The sequence below is a fragment of the Triturus cristatus genome, chromosome 12 (genome assembly GCF_964204655.1).
Source record: "Triturus cristatus chromosome 12, aTriCri1.1, whole genome shotgun sequence".
NCBI lineage: Eukaryota > Metazoa > Chordata > Amphibia > Caudata > Salamandridae > Triturus > Triturus cristatus.
The window spans coordinates 473,252,591-473,267,275 of NC_140595.1; the positions used below are offsets into that span (position 1 = coordinate 473,252,591).

At 50.1% G+C, this 14,685-nt stretch overlaps 1 protein-coding gene across 1 annotated transcript in view; it reads right to left on the reverse strand.

The window, feature by feature from the left end:
* Positions 1-14,685, reverse strand: part of CEP89 (centrosomal protein 89) — a 1,352,699-nt gene that overhangs the window by 899,057 nt on the left and 438,957 nt on the right. The gene's annotated exons all lie outside the window — the stretch shown is intronic.

Consider the following 14,685-nt stretch of genomic DNA (forward strand, 5'->3'; position numbering starts at 1 on the left):
GTCTTGGGGGGTTCCCAGGCCATGATGGCCTCGATCTTCGCCTGGAGGGGTTGCACCGCTCCCCTACCCACCAAGTGTCCAAGGTACACTACCGACCCCTGCCCGATCTGGCACTTGCTGGCCTTGATCGTTAACCCAGCTTGTCTCAGGGCCTGGAGAACAGTTTGCAGGTGACGCAAGTGATCCTCCCAGCTGTTACTGAAGACGGCTATGTCATCCAGATAAGCAGCAGAGAAACTCTCCATTCCAGTGAGGATCTGGTTTACCAGGCGCTGAAACGTGGCAGGTGCGTTCTTGAGCCCAAAGGGCATCACACAGAACTGGTAGTGGCCATTGGGCGTGGAGAAGGCTGACCTTTCCCTTGCTCCATCAGTCAAAGAGATCTGCCAGTACCCAGAAGTAAGGTCAAAGGTACTTAGATATTGGGCAGCTCCCAGCCGGTCAATCAATTCATCCGCCCTAGGGATCGGATGAGCATCAGTTTTAGTTACTGAATTCAGTCCCCGGTAGTCCACACAGAACCTCAGTTCCGGTTGGGCACCCGGTGGTGCAGCTTTTGGTACTAGTACCACCGGACTGGACCAGGGGCTGCTAGAAGGTTCGATTACTCCTAGCTCCAGCATCTTAGTGACTTCACTGTGAATACTGGCCTTCACCTTGTCTGACATCCGGTAGATCTTGGACTTCACAGGTGGGCTGTCTCCTGTGTCCACATCATGGACGCACAGGTGAGTCCTACCCGGAACAAGGGAGAACAACGAAGAGTACTGTCCCAGGACCTGGCGGCAGTCCTCCTGCTGTTCAGGAGTTAGAGATGGGGAGAGGATCACTCCCTCCACCGACCCATCCTTCTCTTGAGACGCAAACAAATCGGGGAGAGGCTCGCTTTCCACGTCCTCTGCTCCGTCAGTCACCATCATCAAAATGACTTCGGGCCTCTCGTGGTGGGGTTTGAGGCGGTTGGCATGCAGCACCCGTAGGGGCTGACGAGGGGTTTTAAGATCCACCAAGTAGGTAGCCTTACCCTTCTTCTCCAACACCTCAAAGGGTCCTGACCAGCGATCCTGGAGGGCGCTAAGCTCTCCCGGTTCGATCACCCACACCTTCTGGCCAGGCTCCAACTCCACCGGGTGAGCGTTGTGGTCATACCACGCCTTCATTACTGCTTGGCTGGCCTCCAAGTTGTCAGAAGCTTGCTTCCACAACTTAGCCATTTGGCTCCGGAAGGCCAGCATGTAGCTCACCACGTCCTGGGGAAGCTTTCTGGGAGTTCTTTCCCATCCGTCTCTCACCAGGTTGAGAGGTCCACGTACAGGGTGCCCATACAAAAGCTCGAAGGGGCTGAAGCCCACTCCCTTCTGTGGCACTTCCCTGTAAGAAAAGAGTAGACAGGGTAGGAGGACGTCCCATTTCCTCCGCAGGCTTTCAGGCAGACTTCTGATCATGCCTTTCAAGGTTTTGTTAAACCTCTCCACCAGACCATTGGTCTGGGGGTGGTAAGGAGTTGTGAACCGGTAGGTCACTCCACACTCCTTCCACATGGCCCGCATGTACGCTGACATGAAGTTGGTCCCCCTGTCGGACACAACTTCCTTGGGAAAACCCACTCGGGTAAAGATTCCCATCAGGGCCCTAGCCACAACAGGTGCTGTTATGGTCCTCAGAGGTATTGCCTCTGGGTACCGTGTGACATGATCCACCAAAACCAGGATAAACCTGTGACCAGCTGACGTTGGCGGATCTAACGGACCCACAATGTCGATGCCCACCCTTTCAAAGGGGGTGCTAACGACAGGAAGTGGTTCCAGGGGAGCTTTTAGCTTCACCCCTGTTTTCCCACTGGCTTGGCAAGACACACATGTCCGGCAGTAGGTATCGGACGACACTTTCATTTGAGGCCAATAAAAGTGTGGGACAAGACGAGCGAAGGTCTTGTCTTGCCCCAGGTGTCCTGCCAAGGGGATCTCGTGAGCCAACTCCAGAAGGAAGGCTCGATAACGTTGAGGGACTACCAAGGCTCGTGACGATCCATGTAGGGGTGCCTTGGGTTCACTGTAGAGGAGGCCATCCTCCCAGTAAACACTGTAGTTCCCTTCAACGTTCCCTGCTGCCTGGGCTGCGGCCTGACGCCTCAGCCCCTCAAGGGTAGGGCACTCCCTCTGGCCCTGGCAGAATTCCTCCCTGGACGGGCCTCCCTCCACGTGCCACTCGGCCGGGATGGGTAGGTCCTCCAGTTCGGTGACATCCCCCACCGCAGACTCCTGGTCCACCACCTCCGGTGGCCTATCCGTCCTACGGGGTGTGGACGCCGAGGCAGGCTCCTCCTGTCCTCGGTTCTTCCCTTGACTGGCAGCTGGCTGGGCCTTTGTTCCAGGCTCCAGCCTGAACGAACTCCCTCTCCGGGTAGTCGCGGACCTTGTGCTCACACAGGCCCAGTCAGGTGTACCCAGCATCTCAGTATGAGTCCGGTATTCCACCTCCTTCCAAGCATTGTGCTCCATGTCATTCCCCAGCAGACAATCAACCGGCACGGCAGGGCTTACGGCAACTCGAAGTGAACCTGCAACCCCCCCCCATTCAAAGGGAACCTCGGCCACTGGATAGTGGCCTGTTCTGCCGTCAGCCATCGCGGCTGGGTGGAGTACATCGGGAATTACCTGCTCTGGAGACACCAGTTGGCTACGTACCATAGTCATACTGGCTCCTGTGTCTCACAGAGCCTCCCCTCTTTGGCCGTTGATGGTGACCCACTGCCCATACTTTACGGTATTTGCGGGCACCTGGATCTTAGGAACCATCTCCCGTTCTCCCAGGGACACTAAAGTGACACCCGCCCACTCCCTTCCCTTAGTTAAGGGCATCTCCTCCCCGAGCACTGCACTAGCTACTCCGGGGGTCTTTCCTCCAATGGGAGGGGGTGGTCGTTTCGGGCACTTCGCATCTCCCTTGTAGTGTCCAACGCCACCGCACTCGTAGCAATGGACAACCCTTGGCTGCTGACTCTGGCCAGGATTAGGGTTTCTGGGTGGGTTAGCCCTAGGGGTGAATCCTGTTCCCTTCCCTTGGAAGTTATTTTGGGGGCCTTTGGAGAACTCCTTTTTCTTTTCCCCTCCCTCTTTCTTCTGGGGGGCGCCCTGTCCGGCCTTTTGAGTATCCCCTCCAGTCCCCCTTGTGGACACCCGGGTACTAGCCCAAATGTCCGCCTCCTCAGCAAGCTTCCGGGGATTGGTCAGCTTGCTATCCACCAGGTGTTGACGCAGTTCAGGGAAACATTTTTCGAGCAGGTGTTCCTTCAGTACTAAATCAAACAACCCCTCGTAGTTCCTCACTTCACTGCCCTGAATCCAACCCTCTAGTGCCTTCTTTGCATAGTCCAGGAAGTCCACCCAATTCTGTGTGCCCAGTTTGTGACTACCCCGGAACTTCTGTCTGTACTTTTCGGGTGTTAGTCCAAACTTTCTTATGAGCGCCACCTTCATGGTGGGGTAGTGGGTCTGCTCATCCTCCTCTAGGGCCAATAATGCATCCCTACCAGCTGGAGGCATGTACCTGTACAATCCCCCTCCCCAGTACTTCTCTGGAACCCCATGGGCCCTTAACGAGACCTCATAGGCCGCTAGCCACTTGGCGATATCGTCACCCGCTCCATAGCTAGCTACTATATCCTTTGGCAGGTAGGGTTTGGGTTCCCTGGTGAACTCTCTTTCTTCGCTGCCACCATTAGGAACAGGGTGTGCCCTAACTCTTAGGATCTGAAGATCTATCTCTTTCAGCCTTAGCTCATGAGCCATCCTCTGTTCCTCCTTCTCTTTCTCCAGCCTTGCTAAGTCCCATGTGAGCTGTCTTTTCTCCCTCCGGTCTGTTAACACCACTTCAGACAAGCCACCGCTAGAGGCACTGCTGCCCTTCCTGGAAATGGTTCTGGGCCCCGCTACTAGGTTCCCCACCTCAGGTTGGTACAAACCAGCTCCCTCACTGTCGGGCTCTCTATCCCTGTCCTCCTCCTCAGCCTTGCTTTCTCGTCGTGCCTCCCCCCAAGCCCTTAAGCTGGTTTGGAGTGCACCCTTCTTTGCTCCTGGGGGACAATACACCCCCTCCCGCTGACAAAACTCCCTGAGTTGGGCCACAGTATAGGTTTCCAGGTCTTCTAGCACAAACTCCATTTTGCCCACTCAGGTCAGAGGACAGTTATTTGCAGAAGCTATGCAGGGGGGTACCTTATATAATACCTCCTCCCACCACCAGAGTAAATTTGGAAAAACAAAAACTCACAATTAGGAAGGCCGCTTTGAGAAAACTCCAGGTGTAGGCCTATAGACTACCCACAGTTATTGTCGAGTATACGTAGGCACAGCTCAATCCCGCCGCTGAACACCAATTATGTTAGAAAAACCCCACCCCCACACCGGAAGGGTGGTAATGGGGTCTTCCCAGACATACACTGTGGTAGCTTGGCTCGAGGGGTCAGGCACCGTGTTAAGCATACAACATACCCACACAATAACCATGCGTGCATCCGTTCCAAAAACGACACTACACCTTAAAAATTATACTGAAAATATATCTCTTTATCTTCTTTTCTCTTAGTTGCTGATTAAATAAATAATAATACAATCACAGTACACAAGGCTTTTCCTTAAAAAGTGCAGGTCAAATAAATAATAACACTTTACAGGTGCAATAAATAGGATCAGGTCAAATAAATACTGTGAGGCAATAAATACTGTGCAGGAATAGGTTAGCTCAGGACAATAAATACATCACAGGAATAACTTAGATAAATACAATAAATACAGTACCCTCAATAAATAATATCAGCCAACAATGACATTTGTAAAATCAGATCACATTTAAAATACTATGGGCTGATTTGGCCCAGTCACAGCTTGTGGTTAGGTGGATGGCCTGAGGGGTATACTCCTTGGCTTGGACAAGGCTGAGGCCTAAACTGAGGTAGATCAAGGGGGAATCTAGAGATCTGGCTCTCCCACACTACACAACCCCTCTGTATTAGTCTCAGCTCACCCCTGGCACAATCAAGCTGGTTCCAGCACCTCTCTAGCCCCTAGGATAGTCTCTCAGGGCTCCACAGGGCCTTAGGCGCCCTCTATTCCACTTACTGCCCTTTTTATGAAGCTCCGACGCCGCTGGAGTCGTGTCGACGCCGTGAGGCGGTTCCGGTTCGATGTCGGCGGCCTCGGCGCTATGTCAGTTCTTGACGACGCCGGTAGGCGGTTCCGGTTCGATATCGGCGGCCTGGGCTCGATGTCGACCTCCGGTTCGATGACGTCGGGCAGTCTTGGCTCGATGTCGACTTCCGACGGCTCCGGTTCGATGTCGGCGGCCTCGGCTCGATGTCGACCTCCGGTTCGATGACGTCGGGCAGTCTTGGCTCGATGTCGACTTCCGACGGCTCCGGAGTGCGATCTCCACTCCCGACCTCCGGTGCTCCTTTCCTCAGGTTCCGGCGACTCCGGAGTGCGACCTCCACTCCCGACCTCCGGCACGATTCTCTTCAGGTTACGGCGACTCCGGAGTGCGATCTCCACTCCCGACCTCCGGTACGCTTCACCTCGGTCTCCGGCGATTTCGGAGGGCGGACTTCACTCCCCCGTCGACGCCGCTCACTCGACCTCAGGTGTCTTCCTCCTCGACCTCTGGTACTCTCCACGACCTCCGTCGGCGCCCTCTCTCGACCTCTGGCGGCTCCGGGTACGACGTCTGCTTTCCAGTCAGCGCCGCTTCTCCACCTCGGGCTCCAGGTCTCTAGGCTTCTCGACGTCGGACTTCAGGTAGTTACCAGTAACCAGGTCAGGTACTTGCTGTTCTTTATTTTTAAGGCCTGTTCCTGCTGTCCAGGTCCTTAAGATGTTTTTTCTTGCTTTCTCCCACACAGGGCTCCAGGCTGGGCTCAGTCAGTAGGGACTAGTATCAAGGGTGGGTTTATGGACCCCACTCCAGGCACAAGTTTCCACCCCTGCTGCCTCACTCCTTCCTCCTTCAGGTTTCTGCTGCTCTCTCTTCACCAGTCAGGTGCCAACTGCCAGCTCCAACTGTCAACTCTGACTTAGCTTCCCAACATTCCAAACAGCCTCCAACTGTCACAGGGTTCCAGAATGTTGCAGAAGGTTCGAGTAGGTTCCAGTGGGTTCTGATGATGTCACAGGTGGCCACCATTTTGTGCTCCAGGCCCTCAGACAGAAGTTCCAGGGGTAGATAAAATGGCTCCCTGAATCTGCATCAATACTAAAAAGTCTGGTGGTTCCCAAAAAGGAAAAATACTAACAGGGTTTGAGGCAAAAGTAGGACAAAATAAATAATAATGAGGAGGGACCACCCAAAGGGCTGACAGGTCTAACACATGCAATATCATGTAAAACAGTCACTTTAAATAAAAGCAGTTGATAAAATCAATAAAACCAATGTGCAATGGGTTACGGACATGGTAAGCAGATGGAATTCATTAAACAGAGCTGTCATTAATTAATTTAGACCTTATCTGCCACATAGCCGTTAAAAATTTTGCAACTGCAAAGACTATGTGCGGAGCAGTGTTCGTTTTCAATATTCTAAACACATGCAGATGACTCCTCATGCCCAGGTTTCTGCATAGCGGAACTAGCCAATATTTTCTTGGTCTATTATAAGCTGGGCAAAAAAACACAATGTGAGTTTCTTCCTCATCATGAATACAACAACCTGGACAGATTTTATCATTCTTTTTTGTCCAGTTATGGGTAAAAATTTTAATAGGGAGAGTCCCTAGCCTCCATTGTATGAACAGTTTTCTAGATAAAATAGGAAAGATAATGTCCATAAAACCTTCAAACTGATAATTATCCTTGAAGATCAAGAATCGGTCAGTCAGGGTCCCTTTGTTAGGTGCAGAGACCAGGGAAGCAAAACGCTTCTCCCTATATATACCCACGAGGCGTTTGCGAGGAACCCCGTGACAGCCTTGCTCAGGAGACTCCCATAATTCAGGGAGTCTCAACCGATAGAGTTCTTTCTTTATAGAGGCTAGCCAGGGGATTTTATCGCAAAGGTTCAAATTCCCGACATGTACAAGCTCTTGTCTGTAATGTGAAAGCTCAGCAGTAGACCAGAGCCTATGCCAGAATCTTAGTGGCATAAGTTCCAGGTCGTCTTTTATAGAGGGTAAGCCCATATCTAGTCTTAGGGGAAGGAGGGGTGTACCTCGGGGCAGTGCCAGGAGACGCCGTAAAAAATTATTTTCTACTTTAACAATTCCTGTGCCCACCTTGTGCCCCCAGAGTTCTCCACCATAGGATGCAGCTGCTTTGGCTTGAGACTTGTACATTTCAACAGCCGGGCTAATTGGTTTATAGGTAGAGGAATTTGCCACCTTCAAAATTCCCCCCGTCAGTTGAGAGAGCTTTAAGCGACTGGTTGCTACATGAGGTTCCCATGATAGGTTCTCATGCAGCGTTACCCCCAAGTACTGAAAGGTTTTTACCCTCTCCAGTGTTACTGAACTCAGGGATGGGTTTGGTCTAGTTTTAGCTGAGGGATTAAATATCATAAACTTGGTCTTCCCTGTATTTATTTCCAAGCCGTGTTGGCTACAGAAAAGGCCAAAACCATCTAAGATCCGTTGGATCCCCATCGGAGATTTGGACAGCAGGAGGGTATCGTCCGCAAACATGATTGCCGGTACCCTCCTGCCGGCCAGGGACGGGGCATCATTATCATGAACAGTGTTAAGATGTGCAATTACATTATTAACATAGAGGCAGAACAGGGTTGGGGCAAGGACACAGCCCTGTCTGACCCCTCTAAGAACTGGAAATTTAGATGTCAACGCTCCCATCCTCCCATACCTGACCTGTGCAAAGTTGTTTTCGTGGAGCCTAATGATGGCATTCAATAAATGGTGCGGGACTCCCAGCCCCATTAGCGTCTCCCATAGTTTCTTCCTGGGGACCAGATCGAAAGCTGACCTCAGGTCCACGAACACCATGTACAGCCTTCCCCTCTCAATGCTCACAGTTTTCCAATATAGGAGAACGAGGCGGAAGATCTGGTCCATGGTGGACGTGTTTTTCCTGAAGCCAGCTTGTAACGGGCTAAGAATTTTATTTTCCTCCATCCACTCCGTGAGGTGGTTTAGAAGTAGGCGAGAATAAATTTTTTGGGGGACATCTATGAGACTTATGGGCCTGTAGTTGGCTGGGAGCAGAGGAGAGCCCTTTTTGAAAATAGGCACTATCTCCGCCCCCAGCCAAGTATAAGGGATCTCCATCCCACCCAGAATAGCATTAAAAAGGGTGAGAAGATAAGGGCCCCATATCTCTGGATGTAATCGGAAAAGATCGCCAGGCAACCTATCGAGACCAGGGGCCTTCCCCCTCGCCAAGGCTGCAATAGCACTAAACACCTCAGGAAGAGTGAATTCCAGGACTGTTGCTGGGGCAGGGGCAGCAGTAAGAACCATGTCCCCTCCACCGACATTTTGAGGTGGTTCCTGGTATAATTGGCCAAAATGGGCCTCCCAAACAGATGCTGCAATGTTTGGCTCTATTGCAGCTTTGGGATCTGCCAGGCCAGTATTTACCAGGGACCAGAATTTTCTAAGATCTTTCGCTTCTAGTGCTGATGTTAAGTCCTGCCATTTATTCCAGTCCCAGTCTGCTCGCGCCACTGCCAAAGCTTTCTTATAGTTCCGTCTAAGCTCAGCAAGTTTGCACTTGTACGAGCCTTTTTTAACACACTTTAATAGTTCGGACTTGATCTTTTTACAAGATGAATTATACCAGGTTGGGGTACGAGTTATTTTTTGCCTTAAAGGTAACACTGGATAAAAGACCTCGCCTAGAAGGGCGACCAGTTCTTCATGGATTTGGGCTAGTTTCTCATTGAATTCCGAATTTCTTGGCTGCATGATTAAAGAGTCCATTTCCATTAGCTTCGGGAGTGCTAGCCGATAGATTTTACTTAGGGACTCTTCTGAGCTCGCCAGTTTCCCCCATTTAATCCTACGTCTATTAGAACTGATTAACAGGTTCCCAGGATCTTGACTGGGCTCAACGGCGAGTGATCGGGCAGGACCTTTAGGGTGCGCCATATACATTACAAGTGCATTGTGATCACTGTCCGTTCTTGCTATTATTCTAAAATCCATAATCTTAGGCCAGAGACTAATATCTACAAAAATATAGTCTAACCTAGATTCATGATTTATCCTATTAAAAGTGCATGCAGAGGGGGTATCAGAAGTACTGCAACCATTGCATGCCCTTAAGGAGAAATTTAACGTTAAGGACAAAATGTGTACTACTAAGGGGGACCAAATTTTAACATATGGAGAATGACAGGGAGGAACACCCCAAAGATCATCTTCCGCAGCGAGGGCTCCTTCCTTTAGACCTTCCAAGGGCTCGAAGTGGCAGTTCAGGTCGCCTCCCAAAACTATCTTAAAATCGTTAGGGAGACTAGCCAGAAAACAGCTAAGATCATCAAGTGTGGGGAATTCCATAGCCAACTTAGTAGGGTGGGAATACACATTGATAATTGCTAAGTTTAGGGCATTAGGCCACTTGAGTAGGACACACTGGATGTCCTGCGAGATAGTCGGTAGATTCTCCGCGTTGCACCCAATGTGACTGGCTACCCAAATCGCCAATCCTCCGGAAGGCCTCCCTCTACCGGACCAGATCGCATTTATTTCAAACACTGCGTAGCCCGCTCTACATAATGGTTCCCTTGCCCATGTCTCTTGAAAAAGGCAAATATCACTGTTGCCTATCAGGGAGTCCCAATCGCTCGCATCAAGTTTGTTGGCGATGCCAGCGACATTCCAGGAAAGAACCTTTAAAGAGTCGTCGGACGGTTCTGAATCATATCCACCAATTTTAAACGGGCCAGCTTCCGTCGATGGAACCAAAGACGTAGGCAAAGGTGGTTCCAAAGTTAGAGGATCCATAGGATCTACTTTGGAGAGTGTAGAGACTATCGGTTTTAACTTGTTATTAGTACAGCATAATATAGTCTTAAAAGAATCAGTTTCTTGACCATGGGGGTTAATAGATGTCAGGTTCTCCCCTCGAGAGGCACCATATTCTTGGGTGGCGATATCTATTTCGCATCTACCGTGCCCCTGTCCCTTGTAAAGTCAATCTATCTGTTCAAGACAGCTGTATCTATTATGATGTAAAAAATTACCAAAGTTAGTAGTGGGAGCATTACAAGTGGGCCTGCCTCTACGGTCGTCGGCGGCAGATCCGACCCGGGTCCAACCATTGTCATTATTCAAAATTGGGTTATAGGTGTTAGGGTAAAAGTATGACAAGTGGACCACTTCGATAGATGTAATTCCTGTGTGCCCAGTCCAATTGCAAATATAGGACACAATTTTAGGGTTCCTAAAATTTACAATTATGCAGTCACCTACACATTTCTTATCAGTATGACCGATCCATGGGACTCTTCTTACCATAAGAATTTCTCAGTTGCAATTGGGAGGCAATGGCCTATGGATATTTAGCCAGCTGGTAACCTTATTATGTAGAGAATCGTGGGATTCCACCACACTTCCCTCAAGCGTGGGTACTCCCTTCAGAACAACAGAATAAGCTGCAGCCTCGGTGGGTAAGTTTATTACTTTGCGCCAGTTTTGGTGGCTGACTTGCCTACCTGAAGGGTTCCTTACACCATTTAATAGTTTTTCCTGGCCAGAGCCGGAGCCAGAGGCCGGGCCGAGTAAATTCGGCCTGCTGGTAAATCCTATGAGGGGTTGTTGGCTACAGGGTATTACAGGAGCAGATTTTGTCAAGGGAACTAAAGGAACATTTTCCAGTGGAGTGACTATGGGAGGAGCAGGAAACGAGGTAATAGGATTTGTGGGTAAATTAGACGTCCCTATGGAGTCCCCAGCTACTACATGCGTACCTGCTCTTTGGTCTGCAACTAGACCTAGTAATCCCTTGCGCAGATCTATTAAGCAGATTTCTATATTAGCCAGGCGGTCTTCCAGGGGAGTAAGCAATTCCCTCAATAGGGTGCGTAAACCAATGAACAAAGAGTCATGCATCCCAGCAGCATTTTGTTGGCTAGGCAAGTTTTTTGCCAGAGTATGTGGATGCAGGACTTCCGGTTTACGAGATGGAGCTAACCCTTTGCTAATTATGTCCTGTTGGGTTCCCCTGGGCCTGAGATTGGGTTTAGGGGCTTTAAATTTTCCCCCCCTCGTCATATAAGCCCTTTTTTTTCATTTTCGGGATAGCTCCCTCCTTCTCCCCCTGTGTGGGCTGGATCAATTCCTTGTTAGTGCTTATATTTAAGTCTGTAACAGCTACCTCAGCAATGGTTTGTGGTATGGGGGCCTTGCAAGTTGGAAGGGGTAGTATACTAAGCTCTGCATGCTCAAAGTTGTCACAATCAATAGAGGAGGTAGTGGAACAGTTAATATCAGATGAAACTGGTGCAGCAGACAAACCCATTACCCCCCCTACAGGAAGTGATGTGCAATTTGGTGACTTAGCGGGAGTGGTAACGTGTGCAATGGGTCCCAGAGAAGATCTCCTCCCCCAGTCAATTTCTTGGGAGATGCGTCTTTCAAGAATGGAGATCTCATCCACAAGAAGAGACCCAGCTTTAGCAAAGTACGTATCCAATGTACCTGTTGGACTCCCTGTCGCCATGGCACTCTTACTCCTAGTTTCTCTCGTAGTCATAATGTCACGAACAGCTCCTGATGTATGGAGGGTTATAGCACGTCTGAGTTGCCCCACGCCCTACCTCGCCCGTACTCAAACGGCCTCAAACGGCCCGGTCTTCGTCCCGGGCGCGTTCCGCTGGTGCGTGTGGGCGAAAAGGTTATGCTAGAGGAGGGGTCCGAGAGGGGAGCGGGGCCGGGAAGAGTCTCCAGGTGTGCCAAGTTAGTCAATCCGAGAGCACCCTGGTCCTCGCAGTTCCGGCTTCTCAAGCTCCACGGCGGTCCTTCCACAGGCAGCGCAGCTTCCCCTCCAGTCGATGAGCAATAGCAGGGCAGAGACCAGCTCCCTAGCAGGGCAGAGACCAGCTCCCAATTCGCCAAGGAGGGCCTGGATTAGAAGACCCCGAGTTGAAAACCTTAAAGCTGCAAAATTCCGCAATCGTCCGAAAAGGCTGCAGTTTATAGACATAAGCCAGGAGGCGCACCCCTGGGAAGAGGCACCAGCTGTGGTTCTGCTAAGAGTGCTGGTCCTCGCAGTCCCGGGGTTGAATCCTTGCAAAATTTAAAAAAGGCTGTTCTGGCTGTTTTTAGTTGCTATTAGCAGTCTATCATAGATCAATGCCCCAGCAGTCTTTTGCTCTACACAGTTCTGCTTTCTAAACCAGTCTCAGCGTGGGCATCAGTCAGCTCTCAGTCAGCTCTCAGTCAGCTCCCCCAGCAACAAATCACCGAAGAAGTGCGACTGGCTGATATATAAGACTGATAAGACTGATGTATAGGAAGATGAGGAACTGGGGGGGTCGAGGAGCGAGGGAGGGAGTCAGGCACAGGAGCGTTCAGCCTGCTTGAGCTCTGCTCGAGGTATTTAAAGTGTTTAAGGTGCGGGGAGCGAAGGCTGAGTGAGATGAGGCCACACACTGCTTCCAGCTCTGCCCGCTCGGCTTACCTCGGCTTATCTACCTCCTGCTGCCCATGTTACCCCAGCTCGACCTTGCTGCCTCTCGCCGCGGCTGGTACTGATCACGGCACCGTGGCTTCCCCCGTGTGGGACACCGGAGTTTCCTGTTGTTACTCTGCTCCTCTGACTCCTCTGACTCCTGGTTCTTAGAGCCTCATGGTTCTGCTGAGCTGTTTCTACTCCCACTGGGGCTCACCGAGGCTCGCCAGGATCCGGCAGCCTCCTGGCTTCCAGCGCGTTTTCAACACTCAATCGCGTTTTTCTATGATGACCACTCAGGTGAGATGGATTTGAAGGATAAACCTGCAATGTTCCATGAAGCTATGGTCATATGTGGCTTCGGTTGCCCTTGGGTGGCGTTACTAATTATTGCTTGGAAATTAATTACATGGACATTCACCTCTGTTGCCGACCTAGGCGTACAAGATATAGTGTAGAGACTATCAATAGGTGAGTGGAGGGGGATATTCTCACTAACTCCATGTTTAGGCTTCATCTGATTTTGGCATACTCCTCCTTCTATATCATGACTGCTAACATTCACAACTTTCCTTCCAGACACTGGTACAGATATTACAGCAGAGTCAAAAGTACGCAGTCCAAAGACTGTCCTCATTTGACGCCTGGAGACTGATGTTCCAATTAGTGGGGAATTAGCTGTAAATCCCAGTCAATCTATATTCTCTAGGGAGGATAAGATTTCAAATCGATTACTTGTAGTCACCGGGAAATAATGTTGCCTGTATGTTTTAAGTAACCCCCTCATCTCACTACCCCAGTGCGTATTAGTTGGTTGGTAGGAAAAACCCAGTGGAAAGATGTTTATGTCATCCTCCTTGATAAAGCAGTTCCCTGCCCTTTCAAGTATATGCTCGACCAGGCTTGGCGACCTAAAACTCAGAACAACACAATCACCTGGTAAAGACTTGTGAGTTTTCCCAACCCAGGGAACTCTACGAACCATTTTAAATTTGGAAAAAAGATGTTCTTTTAAGCCAATCCTGTTACCCAGCAAGTATAGAGCCTTATTTCTTAATGTGGACCAATGCTCATGTGCATCAGATGGAAGCGGTTGGACATTACCGATAACAACTGTGTAAGGGGTGGCTTCCGGGGGGAGATGGAGAAAAGAATGGTAATTCTGGACTCGGACACCATGAGGCTATAAATGCCGGCCCCTAGGACCACTCGTCCCTGGCTGTGAGGTACATGTCAACAGATGGGGAGCATTAATGGGTTGGGTGGGCTCTGTAGTCAATACTGTCGCTGTGGGAGTTACTAATGGCGGGCACTGACCATTTGCTTGAGCTCCTTTGGAGCTAAGAAGTTTCCCCTCACCGATTGCGTTGTAGTCCCAATGCACCTCTGCTCATTAATATTATCAAGTGGGCTACTAAAAAATGCCATGCTCTGTTTTGGTAAGTCTATCTTCAATCGAGGATAACTTCTTAAGCAGGGGATCAATCAAAGCTGACAATTTTAGTTCTATCTGTGCGCAAAGCTCATCCATATTACACGCAGATAGTGAATAAGCACCAGTAGCACCCGTAGTAAGCGGGCATGTGGCTGTTACGGGGTTATCAATAGACAGTGAGCTCACATTTTTTGTAACTAACTTATTTTTAGCTGCTCTTGAGGATGGGGGAATTGGCTTCGATGGTCCTCGGCCTTTCCTTTTTTTCGAAGGAGGTTCATTACCTGCAGCCCCGGTATGCTTCTTACCCCTAGTAGTAACCGTGGATAAATTAGTAGAGCAAACCAAATTAGATGAAACGGGTGACGTAATTAGCACTAAATCAGATTGCAGCTTAGGAGGCTGGCTGGGCTGTGTTACTATAACATTAGTGCAGGGGCTTACCGGCTAGAAGCAGGCACTCTTTGGAATCACACCCCACTGTCTCGAGCAGAGAGCATCAGTGCCGGCTGCACTTAGGAGAGAGAGAACTCAAATCCTATTGTGGAATATACCAAAGGAGTAAAGTGCTGCGCGGAAGGGAGACGGAGGGCGTGCTTGCCTACCTGCCTCTGCGTTTCAGGGTGTGTTCTTTTCTTC